General features: G+C 44.4%; 1 long non-coding RNA gene across 1 annotated transcript; it reads left to right on the top strand.

The window, feature by feature from the left end:
* Positions 1–5162: 5162 nt before the first annotated feature.
* On the top strand, positions 5163–14615 carry LOC309339918. Its single transcript, XR_014155657.1, has 4 exons — positions 5163–5250; positions 7524–7625; positions 9213–9310; positions 14117–14615. It is a non-coding gene; the product is annotated as an uncharacterized lncRNA (long non-coding RNA).
* The last annotated feature ends 4131 nt before the right edge of the window (positions 14616–18746 follow it).

Here is an 18746-nt window from a genome sequence, read left to right as displayed (position 1 = left end):
GTTTTGCTCTCCTGCTGATTTCAACAGATGCTGAAAACACTGCTGAAATAAAGGAGGTGGGGAAAGGAATTTACTGACCAATTTATAACAAAACTGCTCACAGCCACTAGTATTGGGTACAAATAGCTCATGCAACAACTCTTTGGTGCCATCAATGCTTCTCATGTCTATAATAATAACAGTTGGGGAACAGCTTGGAGAATCGCTTCCAGCGACTGCAACACAAGTTGGTGCGTTCCTGACAAGCGCTGCAGACCAGTTCCTTGCCAGTGCTATGAACTTCTTTTTCTTGCTGGTTGCTCCTGGCCCCAGTGGGAAGCAGGGAAGCTGTTTCTGCACATATGGTGTCAATTCGGCTCCTGAGACACTCAGTCAGGGCTGAGTTACATGGCTCCCATTTGAGACTGAAGCTGGGCTATTATGCAGATGAGCAGCACTTAAAGATGCTCCCAATAGAGGCTAAAATGTCTGAGCCATGGTTTTGGCTCTTAGGCCACAGCTGCATCATACATTTAAAGTACTCCTGTTCCCCTCACAGAACTACAGTTCCCAGAGTTTCCTGTGAAGAGGGGATGGTGATTAAACTACACTGAGAATCGTAGCTCTGTGGGGCAAATTGGGGTCTCCTAACAACTCTTAGGAACCATAACACGCTACAGTTCCCAGGAATCTTTGGGGAAAATCATGACTGTAAAGTGGTACAAGAGTGCTTTAAATGAGATGTGGCCTTAGTTGGCTTCTAGGTGCAATTTTCTTTTTTTAGCCTTTGTGACAGGATACTTATTTTTATTAAGAAAGTAAGGAATAGTGTGTGTGTGGGGGGGTGTTCCTATCTGAAATGGTTTAAAATGTTTGTTCTACATGAAATGGCGTTATATATTTTATATTGTTGTTTTAGCTTTTAAATCTCTTTGAGGTGTTTGATGAGAAGTGGTTCATAAATGGAATGGAATTCCATTTCACCAGGGTGGATAACAATACTAAATTGTCCATGTTTTATTTTTTGAAGAGACACTCCACAGCAGAGACACAACTCCTGAGAAAACCTTGTCTCACATAATGGAAAGATTCAAAAGATTTTATAATGTGTGGAGAATGATATGGAGCCAAGCATTTCTTATACAGTGGAAGCTCAGGTTGTGAACGTGATCCGTGCGGGAGGCACGTTTGCAACCTGCAGTGTTTGCAACCCACAGCACATCTGCACATGCATGGGTTCCTATTCGAGGCTTCTGCACATGCACAAAGTGCGATTTAGCATTTCTGTGCATGCGCAACCGCCGAAACTCAGAAGTAACCCATTCCAGTACTTCCAGATTTTGGCACGTCCGTAACCCGAAAAAATGCAACCTGAAGGTATATAGTAACCCGAGTTATGACTATATAGGCTAAGGCTAAGGTACCCCTGCCCGTACGGGCCAGTCTTGACAGACTCTGGGGTTGGTGTGCCCATCTCACTCAAGAGGCCGGGAGCCAGCGCTGTCCGGAGACACTTCCGGGTCACGTGGCCAGGGCGACAAAGCTGCATCTGGCGAGCCAGCGCAGCACACGGAAACGCCATTTACCTTCCCGCCAGTAAGCGGTTCCTATTTATCTACTTGCACCCGGGGGTGCTTTCGAACTGCTAGGTTGGCAGGCGCTGGGACCGAGCAGCGGGAGCGCACCCCGCCACGGGGATTCGAACCGCCGACCTTTCGATCAGCAAGCCCTAGGCGCTGAGGCTTTTACCCACAGCGCCACCCGCGTCCCTATATGACTATATAGCTAGGGTAATTGGAATGTTGCCAACTGAACAAAAGATAATTGGTCACCAGTTGCTTACTGCTATAGGGGACCTAACTGATTGAAAAGGCTAGAGGAGAGGGAGTGCAGGATTGATTCCTGTATGGGGAACCTAACGTACAGAAAATTTTTGGACCGGTTTGTTTTTCAAATCCACCCTGGGAACTTGCAAGGGCGGAATGAAGTGTAACTTCTTAAACCCCAACAAATTGGTGCCTCTTAACAACAGTTAATAGTGGTGTAAACCACTGAGCCTCTTGGGCTTGCTGATCAGAAGGTCGGCGGTTCGAATCCCTGTGACGGGGTGAGCTCCCGTTGCTCGGTCCCAGTTCCTGTCAACAAAGCAGTTCAAAAGCACGCCAAAAAGTGCAAGTAGATAAATAGGTACCGCTCCAGTGGGAAGGTAAATGGCGTTTCTGTGCACTGCTCTGGTTTTGGTGTTCTGTTGCGCCAGAAGCGGCTTAGTCATGCTGGCCACATGACCCAGAAAAACTGTTTGCGGACAAACACCAGCTCCCTCAGCCTGTAAAGTGAGATGTGCGCCGCAACCCCAGAGTCATCTACGACTGGACTTAACTGTCAGGGGTCCTTTACCTCTACCTTTTTAACAACAATTAGTAGAAACAGGAGGCTTGTTTTGAACTGGGTCCTCTTCATAGTTCCCATCAGCTCTTTTTGTTGAACCTTCCCCCTGTGCCTTTAACACAGAGGTGTTTACCAGATCCATTTTTTCTGAGCACAAAGATTGGAAATTATATATATAAAAAAGCTTTCCCCGTCTGATTTCTGTATGTCAAGCTGCCGTTAAAATCACAGGAGCAACACCAGAATAACAGAGAAGCAATCTTGTGACCCTCTATACAGTTTTCACACAATCAATCTCATATATCACTGGGCATTTCCTGCGACACCATTTATTACCGATGAAAAGTAACAGCCACCTTCCAACAGCACCAGTTTCAGAACAACTTTAAAACAGGTATTTTGTGTATGTGTCTCTCTGTGTGTGCTGCTTATGACACCCTCTTAAGAGAGTAAAACATGATAAGTTTACTTCTCAGCAAGCAACTTAGATTCTGTAAACTTTCTTCACACCTTTTACCACTTAGTGATATGGTGACATTAGCAAGTGAGCTTTTATTAACCATGTTGTGAAAAGCACCCACACAGCTGTTTGCCTCACTCTGCTTTTAGAGTCAGAGCAAGTTAGAACAAGCCTTGCATCTTCCTCCTCCCCACCAGATCAGTTGGCAACCCTGATTTACAATTCCAGGAGAGCCATTGGGGAAAGGGAGCAACATTTATGTCTAATTGTTGGTACACCACTTATGGATTTAAAATATGATGGTCTATGAATTAAGGGAGAGGAATTAAAATGCCAAAAAAATTAACACAGCATACTACATGAAACATAATTTATACAATGAACTGACTGTAGAAGAATGGAGCCCTTTTTGGACTATTCAGTAAAGCACTGCAAACGAACGAAATTGTGGGCAAAATTCGAGATAGGATCAGCAGAAGAAATTGAGCAAAATGCAGAGGATGGTGATTTATTTATTATTTATATCCTGCCCATCTGACTGGGTTTCCCCAGCCACTCTGGGCAGCTCCCAACAGAATATTAATAATAAAAAAGTGATAAAATCTCAAACATTAAAAAGGTCCCTAAACAGGGCTGCCTTCAGATGTCTTCTAAAAGTCACTTAGTTGTTTATTTCCTTGACATATGATGGGAGGGCCTTGAAATGAATAATGATTTTCATAATTGATGATGATGATGATGATGATGATGATGATAATGATAATGATAATAATAATAATAATAATAATAATAATAATAATAATAATAAATAAAACACACCAGAAGCATTGTATTGCCAGTGCTTGTCTAACTTCTGAGGGGAGTTGGTCCCATAGAGTGATGGCCACAACAAATAATGTCTTTCATCTTGTCCCCACAAGGAGTGTATATGTTTGATATGATATAACCAGGAAGGCTTCCCTTGCTAATCTCAGTGATCAAGCAGATCTACATGGGATGATGTGTTCTCTCAGGTAGCCTAGTCCTGAGTGGTTTACAGGCAGGAGCAGTGCACTAACAAAATGTAATGGAGTTCTAGAAATTTTTTCACATATACCCCATTGAACTTAGAATATTGGCAGTGTGTATGGGGACCCCAGGAAGCAATTGCTTCCATCACTGGTGGTAACTAATAGCACATTGTCAAAGACTCTGACCTCTAACCTTCTCAACAGAATACTCTGAGAGGCTCTGGGCTATTGACCTCTCCTTTACAGCATTCAGCAATGTCAGTATAGCCAGTTATCTCTGCTATGGATGCTGGAAGAAAGTGCTGTTTGCATATTCTGATATGAACTATCCCGGAAGACTCAACTCCTGGACCAATAAGCTGTCACGATGCTGCTTGTGGCCACCAAAAAGGATCTATATAAATCAGAATAGTATTTACATAATAGCATATCCTTTGGAGTTTGCACTTCTCTGAATGCTGTGGCACAAATCTGCACTCAAAAGGACTGTGGTTAGAAATGCATATTTTGAGATTTTAAAAATATGGTTAGCGGGTTAAGAGAAAATACATTCTTAAACAGCTTTGTATGTAAAGAGCTTTTAAAATAATCACCTTCATTATCATGAGATTAATGTGGAAATTGAAGTGATGTGGATAAGAAGCACACTCTCCCATCTATCCCCATCTCAGGTCTATGTACCAGTAATTCCCTTCCTGGTGCTTCAAAAAAAGCCAATTTGGCATTGGTGGTTCTTGTTTTATTAACCCCCTCTAGACACTATTTTAAAAGGGTTCATTTGGGAAAGATATATTTTAGGGCAGATGATCTATGAAAAATGGCTGTTGTCTCATGGCAATAGAACTGCTTATGAAAGCATCTTCCTGCATGATTAGACACGGAGAACTATACAAGGAACAACTCTTGGTTTTAAAACATACCAACCACAGCTAATAATAGGCTTTGATTTGTGGCGACTGCATTGAGAAATGGTTAGAGCCTGCAATTTGTTTACTGTATTTAAGAGAGATCCTCAAGATGGGTTAAGGCTTTAGTCGAAGAACAGCCAAGTGTCTGCACACCACATCAGACACACAAAACTGCTTGGTATGACAACAACTTGCCAACTATCAACTTGCCAACAAGGGGGAAATTAAGTTACCACACATCAGATACTGATGGCGATGCGAGATTATTTATATGTACACATATATTATCTGTGTCAAGGTTTGCCTAATACAACATTCTTGTACTTGGGCAGAACCAGAAGGAGGTTCGAGAAGCAAGGAGGGGCAGGCCTGAGTTAAAGCTATTTGCTTACTATTTGCTTACTGATTAGGAACAAAGGAAGCTCCCTTATATTGAGTCAGATCATTTGGATCATCTAACTCGGTACTGTCTACACTGACCTACAGCAGCTGTCCAGGATTACAGGCAAGGGTACCTAGCAATGGCAGAGATTGAACCTGGAACCTCCTGCACAGCGACGTTGTGTTGGTTGCCAGTGCCCAGGTTGGGCGTTGCATGTGGAGGTCCCCAAGCCACCCCTCAAAATAATTCACAAATCACATGTAATTTTAGTTTAAGGGTTTTTGGCACTATTTTGGCCACAATCTGTGAGTGGTTGCTTAGACATTGGTTATGACTATCTGTCCCCCCACCTGGGACAGAACTGACTTTCCAAACTCCATCGGAAGCCAGTGAAGGGAAAACAATGTTGGGGATCAGTTGAGCTGAGCGACAGTCCCTCACCGCTCACCCAACCAGCTCCCCAAGGCTTGCTGGCCCTGGTCCCATTTCAGGGATTGGACGAAATCGTGGCAAGGCCCAGGATTCCTTTAACGGAATTCCCTTCCAGCACCATTGGAGGGGCAGGCACAGCCTATCCTGACCCCTCCACCACCAATTTTTATAACCAATGCCTAACTGCAACCTTACAAGTTGTGACAAATTGCTAGGTAGTAGGCAAAAACCAAATGGCACCAGCCAATCCGCCAAATGGACTAAATTCCTACTAGGTCCCTGCCCCAATGGCAGATGACCCCATGACACAGGGCGGGCGGGCGGGTGATCCAGTGCACTCTGCGAAAGAGAAAGCAGAAGCAGTGTGCCCCAATATTTAAAGCCTATGGTCCCACCCACCTAATTTGCTACATGCAATTTGCCCCAGCAACCCGGTCAGCCAATTGTTGCGCCAGGCAATAACCATTAACCTGCCTGGCAACAAAGGGCTGGCCTGGCAGCCCCCACCGCAACACGTGCTCTCATTTTAGGGAGAGCATGCTATGGCACCATAGCACCCCTCAAAATCAAGGGGGGGCATGCTGCATCACCTGCCTGCCTGCATGGGGGGAGCCCAGCTGACTGACGTGGTTCTTGGCAGTCAAATCCCTCCGACTTCTGCAGAGAGGTGTGCTGGACTGAGCCACGTTGGGGCCACCCCTTGCCCACCTCCTTCCACCCATGCTGCTCATCGTGGCCCTGAACTGCTCTGCCACCTCTGCCAGGGTGGGGCGGAGATCCCCATGGAAGCCAGTGCCTGCATAGGGGTCCCTGGTCCTGCCCCCACAGAATTTTGTGCCCTGGGCCATGGCCTCCCTGGCCCTGCATGCTACGCCTCTGCTTCTGCATGCAAACAGATGCCCTAGCACTGGGCGATGGCTCTTCTTTGAAGATGTTGCCTCTTTTGCTGTCATGGAAGACTATCAGCATACGAAATCAGATCCTACAGATTGCAATCTGATCTAGACTGCATGTGGGCCACTCAGGCAGCAGATGATAAGCTACCTGCAGAACGGATGACTCGTCTAACTTTTAAGGTCAGAGACTGCATACTCTGCTCCCCCATACTGAAGGAGAGTCTCCACCCCCATCGTCCAACCCACTGAGGTCCCAAGATAAGCGACTTTACAAAAAATATCGGGGGGGGGAGGGGCTTTCTGCAGAATTCAGATGTGATCTCAAACCTTCCCGGAGTTTTAAACAGGTAGGGTGGCCATGTGTCCTACTTTATATTGTTACATGCCAGCCCAGTCCCCACAGCTGTGTGAGATTCTAGGAATTCCTGATGTGCTTTACCCACCTGTGCTTCCTTGGGGAAATTAGGCACAGTGGAGATTGCAGTGTCTTTATGATATGTGGTTTACTAATAAATATGTCTAGTCCGAGGCTACAATAAAGGGCTGCCCTTCATTATACTCCAAGAGGGCCTGGCGTTCTCCAGAAGCGTAGCATTCAATTCAAATAGACATTAGCCATTTTTCATTGGCCTCCTGCACTCTGCTTGTTGCATAACCTCATCTCTCTCAGCTTTTGACGCACATCGCTTCCCCCCCAACTCCTGGCTTTACGGAGCCCAGGCATTGGCTGTTCCCTCACTGTGAGAAGTAAGATTACAGGGAACCAGGCAGAGGGCCTTCTCAGTAGTGGCACCCACCCTGTGGAACGCCCTCCCATCATGTGTCAAATAAATAAACAACTATCTGATGTTTAGAAGACATCTGAAGGCAGCCCTGTTAAGGGAAGTTTGTAATGACTGATGTTTTAATGTGTTTTTTATCTTTTGTTGGAAGCCACCCAGAATGGCTGGGGAAACCTAGCCAGATGGGTTGGGTATTCATCATCATCATCATCATCATATACATATGCCAAATATCTCATTCTCATGCTCAGATAGAGAAAGAAATCTCTTTCTCTCACCCACACAGATACCCACACATGGTATACCTAGATGATCTACATAATCCTCCATCATCAGCCTGAGAGATCCATTCATTTCCTTCCTCCTCTCCAACCTGCAGACCTCCCAGGTGGGCCGGCAAATGAGCAGGCAGATGAGAAGCAAGCTTAGGGGGGCCTGCAATTATGCTTGCAGTGAAAGTGCTCTGGTGCTCAGGTGGTCTGGCACCAGCCCTGCTGCTGCTACCACCCAGAAACAGGTGGGAAAGACCGGCCTCAGCTGTTCCGCATCCTGCTGTTTCTGACACTTGCCAAAATCTCTCATCCAATTTCTCAAAAGTTTAGTTTCCCTGCAAAAGAGGCTTCCATTTTTTTCCTGAGTCTTTCTGCAGGCATTTTATTTCTTGATCATTTTTCGATGTGGGATGTTTTCTTCTATCCGTTTAATGTTTATCCAGCACTCTGCAGCCTTCTGATCTGTAAAAGCCCCCATAGAAAGAGGGACCTCTCTACCATTCAACTTCATTAAAACACAGAAAGTCAGGGAGACTAGCAACCGAGTGCCTAATATCAGTGTGCTCGCTGTTTTTGTTTTTAAGAGAATTTCCTTTGTAGTTCTTTTTTTCCCTTTCCTTCCTTCCTTCCTTCCTTCCTTCCTTCCTTCCTTCCTTCCTTCCTTCCTTTCTCCCTTGCTTTTCTTTTACAAAACACCGTTTAGCACTGATTTCTTTAAAGTAAAAAAGGCTTCACTTTAAAAGCACACACAGATGAAGAGCTGTCAGGCACAGGCCTCCTCACTTTCCCATACTTACTAGAAAGCCCAGCTGAAGGGCAGCATGAAAGGTGAAGCATGAAAGGCAGGATGCTCACAAACACAGACCCTCCAAGTGTCCCTATTTTCCAAGGACAGTCCCGGTTTTACAAGAGCCATCCTGGTTTCTGATTTGATACTGGAATGTCCCTCTTTTCTCAGGACATCCCTATTTTCATCAGAGAAATGTTGGAGGTTATGGAGTTATGTGACCCAAGAGCCAAGGAGATAAGCAGTTACACAACCTTAGAAGACATCTGAGGGCAGTTCTGCATAGGGAAGGTTTTTTTTAAATGTTTAATATTTTATTATGTCTTTATATATTTTGGAAGCAGCCCAGAGTGGCTGGGGCAACCCAGTCAGACAGGTGGGGTATTATTATTATTATTATTAAGAATAATAATTTTATTAAGGAATAAAAAGGTAAAGGGACCCCTGACCGTTAGGTCCAGTCGTGGACAACTCTGGGGTTGCGTGCTCATCTCGCTCTATAGGCCAAGGGAGCAGGCGTTTGTCCACAGACAGCTTCCCGGTCATGTGGCCAGCATGACTAAACCGCTTCTAGGCAAACCAGAGCAGCGCACGGAAATGCTGTTTACCTTCCTGCCAGAGCAGTACCTATTTATCTACTTGCACTTTGATGTGCTTTTGAACTGCTAGGTTGGCAGGAGCTGGGACTGAAATAAGCAAATCAGATACAATCTTCCCTCCAAAAAAGGCAAGGCAGGCCAGCTAAAAATGCTTTGCCAGTAACATCATGAGTACCCTCAGATTCTTACCTACTTCAATTTTATAGCAAAGGAAAACTGTGGTCCAACATATTTTGCTTTATGAAAAATATTGGCACTCCAAATTGTAACACATTAAGAAATATTGAGAATATTATCTGTGCTTCTTTCTGCCACAGAGCCGAATTGTTTCTTCTGCTGCCAGATCGATAGAAAGTTGGTGTGAAAAAAGAAATGTAAGGAAACTACAACACCTGCAATGATGTTCTTCAAAAACGTACCCTTTCACTTTACAGATTTCTGGAAGCATTTAAGCAACCCATCTGAAAGCAGTTTTGAGAGAGCAAATGCTGACACTGAGCAGTCAAAGCTAAAATAAGTTGCACCAAACACATGTTGCAACCTGGAAGAAATTGTCTTACATTCTAGCACTTTGATATTTAGCACAGCTACTTGCACCTAAACTTCCATCCGTGTGTGTGTGTGTGTGTGTGTGTGTGTTCCTCTACACCTCCCTTGTGTTCCTTGACCTGCTGGATCAGGTCTAATAATAATAATAATAATAATAATAATAATAATAATAATAATAATAATAAATTTTATGTATACCCCCCCCCAGCCAAGGCCGGGCTCAGGGCAGCTAACAAGCAATCATAAATACAAATTGAATGAATACAACTTAAAAACAAGATTAAAATACAACATTAAAACATTGAAACATTAAAATGCAGCCTCATCACAGGAGGAGAAAGGAAAGAAGAAAAGAGGTGGAGGGAATCAAATTGACTCCAAGCCAAAGGCCAGGCAGAACAACTCTGTCTTACAGGCCCTGCGGAAAGAAATCAGATCCTGCAGGGCCCTGGTCTCATGAGACAGAGTGTTCCACCAGGTTGGAGCCAGTGTTGAACAAAGCCCTGGCACTGGTTGAGGCTAATCTAACTTCCTTAGGGCCTGGGACCTCTAGGGTGTTGCTATTTATGGACCTTAAGGTCCTCCATGGGGCATACTGGGAGAGGTGGGGCATATAGGTTCGAGGGTCCTAGGCCGTGGAGGGCCTTAAAGGTCAAAACCAGCACCTTAAATCTGACTCTGTACTCCACCGGGAGCCAGTGCAGCTGGAAAAGCACTGGGTGAATATGCTCCCATGGCAGAGACCCTGTGAGGAGCCTCGCTGCAGCATTCTGCACCTGCTGGAGTTTCTGGGACAGAATGTCAGGGACTGGGCAGAGGAGGAATGGTGGAGACCACCTCCCCATCCTGACCCTTCCAGGGAAGAGGTTGAGGAAGACAGTATAGATTGACAACAGTGGTTTGATGGAGGTCACAGCTCAGAGGCAGATGAGGGGGAAAGTTGGGAGATCATGGGAGAGCCAGAGCAGCTGGCTGACACGTTGTCATTAGAAAGCATTCCAGATCCTCCATCTCCCTGAACCCGGCAAGCCTTAAAAGTAGGAGAGCAAAGAGCTCAAAGACAGAGGGCACCTAGAAGCACCTGTAGAAGAGACAATGAGAATGATGAAGGAGGAAGTGGGAGAGACGGGGGGGGGGGAGATTCACTCAGGACAATGCCATTATCTAAGAGGCTGGGTTCTATAGCCTCTCTCTGCAAAGAGTGAAATAAAAAAGGATGGTAAGAAACTTTTCCTTGCCTTATACTTTCCTGTGCAACCAGCCATGAGCCGCTGACAGCATCCTGAGACATGCCTATTGAATCCAGCATCCTGTTCTCACAGTAGCCAACCAGAAGCCAATGGGAAGCCCACAAACATGACATGAGTGCCACAATTCTCTGGTTGTAAACCGCATAAATTGTCATACAGAGGTTTATTGCCTCCAGTGGTGGAGCTAGCACATAGCCATCATGTATTTCTTTGGAAGTCATCCAGATTGGTTGCTATCATTACATTTTATGGAAGCAAATTCCATAGTTGCACTTTCCCTCGTCTGTCCTAATATTCTAACATTCAATCGTTTGATGGTCCTAAATGAGAGAGGACAAGAACAGTTCACGTTCTCCACATTATACATAATCCTTTACACTTCTCATTTGACTAATTTTTTTCCTCTAAAGTAAAACCCCCCAAATGTTGTAACCTTTCCCTATAGGGAAGTTGCTTCAGCCCTATAATAATTCTGGTTGTCCTTTTCTGAACCTCTCCCCAGTTCTACAATACTGGGTGTTTCGTATTGTATCCCTAGGGTTCTGAGGGGAACATCGGCTTTCCTAAATAAAAGCTGGACTGATTTTCAGTGTCTGCCTCTCCTGGCACCAAGTGCATTTTCTTTCCAGCAAAGTTTTTCCTTGGGCATGGAGTGTGAATTTGTTATTCAAAAAGGTGTCCATCAACTTGTCCTGATTTTTTTTTGCGGTGAATTCTAAATGCTGTGTTCTGCTTCAATTTAAGGGTGCTATTCTCTTCCTTTCATACTAACCTGGCAAGGGAGACACTTCAATCATTTTAAGGGTGCTTTTGACCCTCTTAATAGCTTGTTGTATGTCACCCTTATAGTTTTGATGAAGCATGACATAATAAATCTTAGGAAGGATAAAGGTAAAGGGACCCCTGTCCATTAGGTCCAGTTGTGGCTGACTCTGGGGTTGCAGCGCTCATCTCGCTTTATTGGCCAAGGGAGCCGACGTACAGCTTCTGGGTCATGTGGCCAGCATGACTGAGCCGCTTCTGGCGAACCAGAGCAGCGCACGGAAACGCCATTTACCTTCCCACCGGAGCGGTACCTATTTATCTACTTACACTTTGATGTGCTTTCGAACTGCTAGGTTGGCAGGAGCAGGGACCGAGCAACGGGAGCTCACCCCGTCGCGGGGATTTGAACCACCGACCTTCTGATCGGCAAGCCCTAGGCTCTGTGGTTTAACCCACAGTGCCACCCGCGTCTCTTAACGATGGATGGAAGGGGTTAAATAAATAATATTTCCTTGCAGCACATGGGACACTAAGTCTAACGGCCTTGAGAAATGGAGAAGTCAATGTGGGGAAGGGTTCTTTGATGATGGAAAATTTAGAAAATTGCTGCCCCATCCCATAGAGCTTTGCCATGCCAACAAATCTTAGGATCCAAAAGGCCACATCAGTTCAGATGGCACCATTGTTTGGCAACACATGAGTACACATTGCCTCTTCAACATAAGAACACAGCTGTTTGGGGAGGATGGGGCTCCTTGTTCTTCATTAGAAATGCAACCTGGGCTACATTCTTGTGCTTAGCTATGCATGAGCAAGTTCCACTGATTTCTATGAAACTTGAAGAGGCCAATGACTTCCTTGGCCCAGGACAGTCACAGTATTTACAGTATGTATGCGTGCGGATAGAGACAGAGATAGAAATAGAGCTATATAAACATTTGAAAACTGATTTCATGAAGCATTAAAAATGCAGTGCTAGAACCATATTGCACATCTACAAATAGAAAAGGGGTTTGAGCATAAAATAGAAATTTTAGACGATTGTTCATTTTAATGGATGAAATAGTGAGTTGGGCCTTTTTGTGATTGGTTTTTAGGCTATTTTGGTTCTGGAGAGGGCTATGTTGTTTTCAGTGGAGTGTGTGTGTGTGTGTGTGTTGTAATTGCCATATCAAATGTTCAAGTTGGCCAAGTACAGTGGTACCTCGGGTTACATACGCTTCAGGTTACATACACTTCAGGTTACAGACTCCGCTAACCCAGAAATAGTGCTTCAGGTTAAGAACTTTGCTTCAGGATGAGGACAGAAATCGTGCTCCGGCAGCGCGGCAGCAGCAGGAGGCCCCATTAGCTAAAGTGGTGCTTCAGGTTAAGAACAGTTTCAGGTCAAGTACGGACCTCCAGAACGAATTAAGTACTTAACCCAAGGTACCACTGTCATGGTTTTTAAAAATGCCTTCTCCCAGGCTTCCTCACGGCAACATGGGCTCCCTCTTTGAAAAGCTTACATACTAATAACACTCCCTACATAACACTGACCATGTGAAAACTACCCAACTGAAAGCTCTCTCAATTTCTATACTTTTCCCCCCATCCCTACCACCAACATCCTTGCTGGTCACTTTGATCTGCCCCCACCAGCTCCAATTGCCAAAAGGAGGGGGAGAAAAGTTTTGAGCAGCAGTAGTTCTGCTGCGTTCTTGTGAGAAGAAATGTCAAGGAAAGCTATGAAGTCAATCTTTAATTCCAACAATGAGTGGTAACCTTTGAAAAATGGTTCACCTTTACTTCCTTCAATATTTCAATCAATGGCCCCTCTACTGAGTGACCAGAGGAGGAATGAATGCTGGGAGGAGCACAGAGAGAAGAAGCCTCGTTTCATAGCCCAACAAGCACAGGATGCCTTTGCCCCGGGGCACTGCGGCCCGTAGACTGCCCAGTATCTTGTCCATGCAATGGGTTTCTGAGAAAAAGCTGTTCCATGAGCCCTTGCGAAGGGGAGGGTAAAGCCTCAGCCCACCCTCATTATTCAGCCCAGAGGTCCAGCAGCAAGGGCCTTCTGGTGGTTGCCTCACTGTGAGAAGCGAAGTTACAGGGAACCAGGCAGAGGGCCTTCTTGGTAGTGGCACCCACCCTGTGGAACCCCCTCCCATCAGATGTCAAATAAATAAACAACTATCTGGCGTTTAGAAGACATCTGAAGGCAGCTCTGTTTAGGGAAGTTTTTAATGACTAATGTTTTAATGTATTTTTCATCTTTTGTTGGAAACCCAGGTGGGCGGGGTATAAATAATATATGAGGAGGAGGAGGATGTAAGACTGCTTTCCCTAGGCCATTTAGCCAATCTTGTTGGACCCATGGGCATGTTACCAAACTAGATTAAATGCCATGTATACCACACATGCTGCATCTAAGTACACATTTGCAACCTAAGTACGCATTGACGAAGTACATGTGCAACCCTTGATCTATTGGAAGAAGATATTCAATTAAATAATAATGTAACTTAAACTTTTATATTTTCTTTCCCAGTTAGAACAATGCTATTTCCTCACATATGCTAATTTATAACCAATCCCTCTCCTTTTTGCACAGTATGATGTTCCTGATGCAACATTAAGTATAATGCCTTCCCTTTATGCACCTAATTTTGCAGCATGAAAGTCACAACAGGAGACTGAGAACAAGCCTCTTCCAACTGAGCTCTAAATGTTCTGAGAGGCTCCTTCTTAGGTTGGACAGGAGAAAAGGAACATTTCCTAGAAGACCGACCTTTGAACTAAAATCCCACAGAACAAGGGAGCCACTTGCTACAGAAACTCTGTGTAGAAGGGATGGGGAAGAAGAAAACCCAGAAGAATGACTACAAAGAATATGGAACGACACGACTGCAAATAATGAAGAAGCTGCAAGAGTTCTGACTTCTTTCTTTTAAAAAAATATAACTCCTGGAAACAAGCACATAATAAAAGAACCGCTCCTTCAAAAGAGCTGCTGCTTCAAAATACAATGCAAACTAAATTTCAGACAGGCTAAAAATAGTTTTCCAGACTTGGGCAGGAGAGGGGTGGTGGTGCTGAGGTAATCACGATCAGGAAATCCTCAGGCCAGGCAGAAAGCAAAGATAATAAAAACAAAGATGTAAAGAAAGCTAAGCTTGCTCTTTCTTTTTATTTGCTTTGGCCTTTTTAAAATTGTTCTTTAGGGAAAATGTGTATGGGACAGTCCTAACCTGAGACAAGTACCACAGAGCTTTCTGAGGCAGTAAAACATGGTCTAAAGGTTGTGTGTGTGTGTGTTTTAATGCTGCGCAATGGGAAGCTTCTTTCATTTTACACACATGGACACACACAGACCATGTTTGAGGAACACGCTCTTTGCAAATTCTAATAAAATCTGACCTGAGCTGCAACCCCAAGGACCACTGGCGGGTCAGAACTTAGTTTACTCTTCTCCAGCAGTGTTTTTGTCTTAACCTGTAAAAATGCACATTTCAGGATAAAGTATATTCAGAAATATGCAATTAGTGAGAAAATATAACTGACATTACGTACTTAAATATGGGCAGATTTTCCTTTTTACAAACAAAAACAAAACAAACCACAATAAATTCACAGGTAATGTGGAAATGTGTGTGTATACACACACACACACACACACACACACAATTTTTATTTGATTTTACAAATAAAAATTACATACAATACCAAATACATATCCATAAAATGAGATTTCTCTGAATCTCACGACTTCCGCCCATCCCCTCCATGGGTCCTATTGTCAACCTTTCCAACTGCATAGTATTTCAGAATCTATATTTTGTATCTATCTATATTGTCAATAATATTTGTTACATTACAAGTGTTATTGAAATCCTGCTAATGTTTTCATCTGCTTACAGTGGTCTCCTAAATAAATTATAAACTTTTCCCATTATTTCTTGAATTTCTTGACTTCTTGGTCTCTGAGTTTCCTGGTCAGTCTTGCCATTTCAGCATAGTCTAACAGCTTAGTTTGCCATTCCTCTCTGGTAGGGGTCATTCTTCTCCGGTAGGTCAAATTATTTTGACGAGAAATAGACTGACCCAACTATCCCTGGTGTCTTTGTGTGTGTGTGTGTGTGTGTGTGTGTGTGTGTACGCACACCTTCCCTCTAAACTAAGGCAAGGACCTTCACTGATGTTATTTGCACATTTTGTCCTTGCACAGGGGACATGCTAATCTTCTCTGCATCATTCGGATTTTAGCAAATGTGTTGCTAAATCTAGATCTATAGCTATACCCATTGAATACTTTGTGGATTTGCATTGTTTCCCCTCCCCATCGTCCTCAAAGCTGCACAGGCAGTGCCCCAAGCAACAGCAACGGGAGGTGCCCCCATCACTGTTTTTTCACAGACTGCTGCACCCAAGGCACTCCTGAGACGGAAGCATTTCCTTCTATTAGCTTCCAAAGGATGTTGCTCCACTGGTTGCTAAAAACTCAATTATTTTCTCAAGCTTTTAATGGTCATTACTATTGGCTGGTTGTATTTGTCTGCCCTGGTGTATTGGCTATTTTATTTCCCCTTGCAATTTTAATGCATTTTCCCCTACTGTGCAGTACATTGCCTTCTAAAGATAGTATACTCTCTCTCTCTATATATATATATACATACATACACACACATATTTTATATATATATATATATATATATATATGCTTTCGTAGATTTTCACGGGTACAGGAATGCAGGTTTTGGTGTCCTCGGGTGTCTTCCCGTGTAAAAGTTGGGGTGTCTAGGCGACGTTTCGACGAGGTCTCACTCGTCATCTTCAGGCTGGTGCTTTCGGCTTCTTGTTACTGGAACAGAGCAGGATCTCAGTGTTTGAGTTCCTATAAATACTGTAGAGGGGGTGTGGTGTATAGCCTCCAATGTTCTGGGCAGAGAGGAAGTTCCCTTCCTTGACGTCCTAATCTACAAAAAACCTGATGGCTCCCTAGGACACACTATCTACTGGAAAAAAACACACACCAACCGCTACTTACATGCACAATCACACCACCACCCTGCACAAATAAACTCCGTAGCCAAGACTCTCATCTCCAGAACCAAACGCCTGGCTGACAAAGACCACTTGACAACTGAGTTACAGAATCTCTCAAACGTGTTAATTGCCAATGGATACCAGCAAAACAGGATTACGAAGCTAATCCAAAAGGAAACACCCCCCAAAAACCAAGACACAGAAGAAAACAATGGCATGGCCCTCCTTCCTTATATCAAGGGCACTACAGATAAAATTAGCAAAATCCTCCATAAACACAATATCAAAACAGCCTTTTGCACCAACCAAAAAATAGCCAATATCCTCAGAAACCCCAAGGATAAAATCCAGTTGGAAAACCAAGGGATCTATGAAATACCCTGCAAAGTCTGCCCAGCCACGTACATTGGACAAACAAACAGACGAATAAATGCACGTATCGCAGAACACAAGAATGCCGTCAAAAAAGAAGAAAAAACTTCCTCTCTTTTCCAACACATGAAAGAAACAGGACACGAAATTAATTTTGCAGATTCCAAATTGCTCTTTAACACGGAACATCACCACAAGAGAATAATCATGGAAGCCATCGAGATAGAGAAACACCCTCACAACATGAACAAGCGTGACGACACATCCCGCTTGCCAGACATCTGGAAATTAGCCCTCCCCACAAAAACTGACACCAGATCCAGAGGCACACAGAACGCCAACACCAATCAACCACACCAGACCCAAACCCAGACCCTCTCCACAGATGAATTACAGACACCATCCAGTAGCCAATCCATGGTGGCACCTCCGGATGCTGCACCCCCCTGCAATCCCTACACAGATCTGGCTGACACAAGCCACAAAACCACAGCTCGCCCCTATACACGAAGCCAAGCCAGAGCACAACTAAGTACAGTACAGCCATCTTCTCAGGAAAACTCTTCACAAAGTTCAAGAGGTCAAGACACAAAGACTTTAACAACTAATCCACACCTAATGACCCACCTAAGTGGTACTCAGGATATCACTCAAGAAATCACTCAAGATATCTCTCAAGTAATTAAGGAACAAAAGAAGAAAAGGCACACTAGCCTGGGAACTTCCTCTCTGCCCAGAACATTGGAGGCTATACACCACACCCCCTCTACAGTATTTATAGGAACTCAAACACTGAGATCCTGCTCTGTTCCAGTAACAAGAAGCCGAAAGCACCAGCCTGAAGATGACGAGTGAGACCTCGTCGAAACGTCGCCTAGACACCCCAACTTTTACACGGGAAGACACCCGAGGACACCAAAACCTCCATATATATATATAAAGCAAATATATATATATATATATATACACACTATATTCTATGTATGTGCATATACACACACACACAAATGGCCCTCTAAATACTATGATGATATTGAATGAGGAAGGGGAAACATGATATCATTCCCTTTCTATGCACAGAGTCTGTTTGGGCTGAATGAAAATAAGACTATTGTATTTAATGTTCCTCAGTTGAAATCATGTGTTGGAGGCATTTTGCTAGGAGCAATATCTTTCCAGTAAATAACAGCAGTGCATTTCTAATGTGCATTGAGAAAGCGTGTTCACATAAAAGAGAGCACGTGTTGCGGTTGGGGCCGATCAAAACCCATTTTAGTGGCTAGGCCATAGATGGCTAGAGGCCTGGGAACAGATAGGTGGATGTTGTTACTGGGGCAAATTTGATGTTGCCAATTTAGGGGTGGGGTCAATGGCTTTATAAGCAGGGTCCACAGCTTTCTCTTTCTCTTTTGCTGTGGACACCGGATCTCCCGCCCGCCCTCCCTTGTTTGGGCTTGCGCCTTGACCTTGCTTTGCCTGTCATGGGGTCGCTCGCATTGTTGCGAGGGCCCAGTAGGAATTTTTCCAATCGGCTGATTAGTGCGTGCCTTTTGGGTTTTGCCTACTGCTTAGCAAATCGTCACAACTTGTAAGGTTGGCGGTTAGGCATTGGTTAAAATTGGTTGGTGGAGGGGTATGGATTGGCTGTGCCTGCCCCTCCAATGCTGCTGCTGACGGGTATTCCGTTAAAGGAATTCTGAAGCTTACCATCCCCTTTGTCCAAACCCTGACGGCAGGGTGCGGGCCGCGTAAGCTTCAAGGAGCATGCGCGGAGTAGCTGAGGGCCTGTGACGCAGCTCCAGTTGACTCTGTCCCGTGTTCCTCCGGGACTGACTAGGGAGTCAGTGCTGTCCCCCATGGCGGGGGGTGACAGATAGTCATAACCAA

Source organism: Podarcis erhardii, assembly GCF_964252035.2.
Source record: "Podarcis erhardii genome assembly, chromosome: 4".
NCBI classification, from domain to species: Eukaryota; Metazoa; Chordata; class Lepidosauria; order Squamata; family Lacertidae; genus Podarcis; species Podarcis erhardii.
The sequence above is the reverse complement of the archived record's forward strand: the minus strand, read 5'-3'. Positions and strand labels throughout refer to the sequence as shown.